Below are 5363 nucleotides of genomic sequence, written 5' to 3'. Positions count from 1 at the left end.
AAGATTAACTAGTTACCGAGCCGGATACTGTTTATAAGCTGGCCGGGACTCTATAGGCCACGGGGCGTCAACCCGTGTATATAAGGGGATGACCTGCCGGCGGCTTAAGGGAGATAACATCAAATCGACAGCCAGGCATAGCGGATTCGCTCCCTGGTCATCGAAACCTTCGTAATTCCACCTCAACTGGAGTAGGCTTTTACCTTCACCGTAAGGGGCCGAACCAGTATAACCATCGTGTCCTTTGTCCCGCTTTAACCCCTTTAAGCTTCCTAGTTGCAATGGCTCCACGACTAAGTCCTTTCACAAGGGCATCTGCCGTGACTATTCCACGACAGTTGGCGCCCACCGTGGGGCCAGCACATGGTGGATTTGAGTTCTTGAAGGGCAGCTTCGAAGGGCTCAAGGGATACGCTGTGGGCCGGATGACCAAGAGTCGTCGCGGCAAGCTCTACATCAACGACGCAGGCTGGGGCCCCGACGCCGGCTCAATCGAGTACGGGTACCGGGTCCCCTTCGGCGGAATCCACGTTTTCGTTGGCAAGATCGGCGACCCGGGCCTGAGCCGGACATCTGCACCGACCTCATCGAGACGACTCAGCGTGCGAGACCCGCCCGGACCCTGCCCGCCTTGAAGCGTGCTTTCGTGGGATGCATCCACGAAGGACTCTCTGAAGGATCTAGATCTAGCGATGAGACGGCCATCTGCTCTGATGATGAATCATCCACAGGTGAGACGGACTCGTTGTATCGACTTCGAGATGGCAAGCTCGGGGGTTGTCCCGATGGCGACAGTATTCCGGACCCTTTTGAGCCGCCAAGCCGGGTTGGAATCTTCATGGCCGGCACGCAACCTGTTCAAAACTCCGCCGCTGGGGCAGGAGGCCCTGTGCACTCGCCGGCTCAGGTGCTGATGGATCTCATGGATAAGATGACTGCCCTGCTAACCGCCACGATCGTCCCAGCGGATCAAGCTCAACATGATGCGGAGGTGGCACAGTTAAAGCTGGATATAGCACGAGCCAAGGAAGATCTGGCAGCGGAAGGAATCAGGATGGCTGCAGAACGGGCGGCTCTGGACGCCCAGACTCAACTGATTGAGGCGCAGTCTTTCCGGCTCACGATGGATCAGAACGCATCCAATGAGGTCATGAGAAGTAGGCATCAGAAGGCTCAATCTTGGCTCCCTCCGGTTTATGATCCTCGAAACCTCTTCAACACGCCCGGTGCAGGGCCCAATAACCCGCTAGAAATCATGGCACCCGGGGCTGGAATGCCGGTTCAGCCGCAAGTGATGGGGCCTCCCCGTGTGAATACTGCCCCACCTCAATACGTGCCAATACCGCCGGGTCATTATTCCAATCCGTTGGAAAACATGATCGCTGCAGCGGCGCGACTGGCGGCTCTCCCAGTCGAGGGTGACTCTCCAACGGTGGTCGAAACCCGCAGGGTTAGAGAACTTCTTCAGACGGCTTTGGCACAATAGGAGGCATATTCATATAGCCGGGACAGGATTCATTCAACCCCTCGTCCAAGCCGGAGCCCAAGTTATAGCAGACACATGGTTTCAGCGGCCGGCTCAAGCAACGTCCGGTGCCGTGACTTGCCAGCTGGCCATGGCCCGACACATAATGGAGCCTTTAACGTGGTAGACCAAGACAGAGCACGCCAAGAGGCGGAGCAGGCGTCTCAGCTGACAGCCTACCAACCCTTCCCGATTTATCCGACGGCTTCTATCGAGGCAGGCATAGCTACGAGGACCGGAGGTGTCCCTTGTCTGGTGCCGGCTCTCCGTAACGAACGTCTGCCCAAGGATTTCAAAGGACCTAGGAAGGTACCTAATTACACGGCTGATTTACAGCCCGTAGCATGGATTGAAAGCTACGAGATGGCTATGGAGTTGCTGGAGGTCAGCGAAGCGGCAATGGCCAAATACTTCACCATGATGTTGGATGGGACTGCCCGCACTTGGTTGCAGGGACTGCCACCTAATTCCATTGGGTCATGGGCAGAGCTGAAAGCCCGGTTCATCCAAAACTTCAAAGATACATGTAGGCAATCTATGTCAATTGTGGATTTGACTAACTGCAAGCAGCAAGAAGGCGAGTCTACAACCCATTGGGTACGTCGGGTCAAGGAAATAATACATTCGTCTGATAAGATGGATGCCGGCTCTGCGGTCTTAATGTTGGAGCAAAATTGTCGTTTTGCGCCCCTGAAGATGAAGCTTGGGCGGCTCAAGCGCGATTGCAACGATATGGGTACGCTGATGGCGGCTCTGGTCAAGTACGCCGACTCTGATAGTACCAAGGATCCCGCGTCTGATGAGGAAAAGACAGGGAAGGGAAAGAAGAATGGCAACGACAAGGGCCCTCAGCATAACCCGGCGAGTCAGGGAGGTAATAAGCGTAAGGCTGATGATGGTATGGAGTTTGTGGCCAACAACAACACGCAGGGTAACAATCACCGACGTAAGGGGAGACAACCTCCCCGGCCTGGCGGGTCAGGCCCGACGCTTGAGCAGTTGTTTAATGAGCCCTGCCCAAGGCATGGCTCTAGGGAGAAGCTGGCCACTCATCTATGGAAAGACTGCATGATCATGAAAGCTTTCAAGAATTCCAACATGTTCAACGGTAACAATGGGCAGGGCAGCGGCTCAGGTGGCGGCGGCTTTCATGGCCCGGGCGGCGGTTCAAATTCCAATTTTCAGAATCCTCAAGGTAATCAAGGTGGTTTTAACCAGCAATCTGGCCAGGGTAATCAGCAGCAGCAGCAGGGGGATACCAGACCGGTATCATGTGTTTACTACCAGTTTGTGCAAGCGAGACCAGAAGCTTCATAAGAGGGCTGTGAACGCTGTTGAGCCGGCAGTTCCACGTTACTTGCGATGGTCGGAGCAGCTGATTGTATGGAGTAGGGAAGATCACCCTCCCCGGGTTGATAATCCAGGTCACCTGGCCTTGGTGGTGGCTCCTCAAATTGGTGGGTATAATTCACTAAGGTACTCATGGAGGGAGGTAGTAGCATCAACATCCTCTATTATGAGACCTTCCATCGTATGGGATTAACTGATGAAAACCTCAACCAGTCCAATACTGTTTTCCATGGTGTGGTGCCAGGTAAGTCAGCGTATCCAGTTGGTAAGATTGAGCTGGAAGTAGCCTTTGGAGATGAGTACAACTACAGGGCGGAAAAACTGACTTTTGAGGTTGTCAAAATAAGAAGCCCGCACCATGCTTTATTTGGGCGGCCGGCTTACGCCAAGTTCATGGCACGGTCGTGTTACATGTATTTACAGCTCAAGATGCCGGGTCACAATGGGACCATTACGGTTCATGGCAGCCGAAACATAGCCTTGGAGTGCGAGGAAGGTGACGCTGCTTACGCTGAATCTGTTTGTGCGGCAGAGGAGTTAATGTTTTACAAGGATAATGTTGACCCGGCAGATATGATGTCTTTGAAAAAGCCGACCACGGAGCATGAGCCGGCAATAAAATTTAAGTCGACCAATGAGACTAAGCTTATTGACTTTGTGCCAGGCGACTCATCTAAGCAGTTCAGCATCAGTGCCAATCTGGATCCTAAATAGGAAAGCGCGCTCATCGAGTTCATCCGTGAGAACCGGGACACCTTTGCATGGAAACCTTCTGACATGCCAGGTGTACCGAGGGAACTCGCTGAGCACACTCTTAATATTGATCCAAAATTTAAGCCAATCAAGCAATTTCTCTGGCGGTTTAATGAGGAGAGGCGGAAAGCCATTGGTGAGGAAGTAGCACGGCTCTTGGCGGCCGGGTTCATCGTTGAAGTCTTTCATCCAGAATGGCTAGCTAACCCGATGCTCGTGCTCAAGAAGAACGGCACCTGGCGTATGTGTGTGGATTATACAGATTTAAACAAGGCTTGTCCGGCTGATCCTTTTGCTCTCCCCCGTATTGATCAAATTATTGATGCTACGGCGGGTTGTGAGCGTTTAAGTTTTTTGGATGCTTACTCTGGATACCATCAGATCAAAATGGCAGTTAAGGACAGAAGACGGCGTTCATTACCCCTTTTGGAGCCTTCTGTTATGTGTCTATGTCGTTTGGGCTCAAGAGCGCCCAGGCGACTTACCAGCGGTGCGTACAGAATTGTCTTCATAAACAGATTGGGCGCAACGTTCATGCCTATGTGGATGATATTGTGGTAAAATCCAGAGAGAAGGAGACCTTGATAGACGATCTGAGGGAGACCTTTGGTAATCTCCGGGTCTACAAGATGATGCTTAACCCGGCCAAGTGTGTCTTTGGTGTTCCTGCAGGCAAGCTCTTGGGTTTTCCGGTTTCTCATAGAGGCATTGAAGCTAACCCGGAGAAGATCAAGGCAATCACCTCTCTGGCTAAGACGGCGTGTATAAATGACGTCCAGCGTCTGGTGGGTCGGATCGCTGCTTTAAGTCGATTTATAAGTCGGTTGGGTGAAAGGCCATACCGCTGTATCAGATGATGAAGAAAACAGATGATTTTGGCTGGAGTGATGCTGCCAACACCGCCTTTGAGGATTTGAAAATACAGTTAGCTAAACCGCCAGTTCTTGCTGCTCCTGTTGATAAGGAGCCCTTATTATTGTATTTAGCCGCTAACACACGAGCCGTCAGTGTGGCCATCGTGGTGGAGCGCAAGGAGGCGGGTAAGGAACATCCGGTTCAGCGGCCGGTTTACTACATCAGCGAAGTACTTATTGAGTCCAAGCAACGGTTTCCACATTGGCAGAAGCTTGTTTATGGGGTATTCATGGCAAGCCGGAAGCTTAAGCAATATTTCCAGGGCCACCCTATCACTGTGGTTAGTTCTGCTCCTTTAGGAGATATCATCCAAAACAGAGACGCCACAAGAATAGTCGCTAAGTGGGCCATTGAACTGGGGCCTCATGGTCTAAAGTATGTGCCACGCACGGCTATCAAATCACAAGCATTGGTAGATTTCATCAACGATTGGACAGAGCTGCAGATGCCTGAAGAGAAACCGGATAACACATACTGGACTATTCACTTCAACGGGTCCAGGCAATTGGAGGGCTCGGGGGCTAGAGTCGTGTTAGCTTCCCCTCGAGGTGACAAATTTTGTTATGTACTACGGTTGATGTTTGCCTGTACTAACAATGCAGCTGAGTACGAGGCCTTGCTCCATGGTCTTCGGATGGCTAAGGAGATGAGCTTAAGCCGGGTAAGGTGCTTTGGCGACTTAGATTTGGTGGCCCAACAAGTATCATGCAAGTGGGATTCCAAGGACCCCCTCATGGCGGCTTCTCGCCGTGAAGTTGATGCCATTGCCGGACATTTTCAGGGTTACCAAGTAGAGCACATTGACCGCAGAAAGAACGAG

This window comes from Triticum aestivum, chromosome 5D, assembly GCF_018294505.1.
Source record: "Triticum aestivum cultivar Chinese Spring chromosome 5D, IWGSC CS RefSeq v2.1, whole genome shotgun sequence".
Taxonomy (NCBI): Eukaryota; Viridiplantae; Streptophyta; class Magnoliopsida; order Poales; family Poaceae; genus Triticum; species Triticum aestivum.
The sequence above is the reverse complement of the archived record's forward strand: the minus strand, read 5'-3'. Positions refer to the sequence as shown.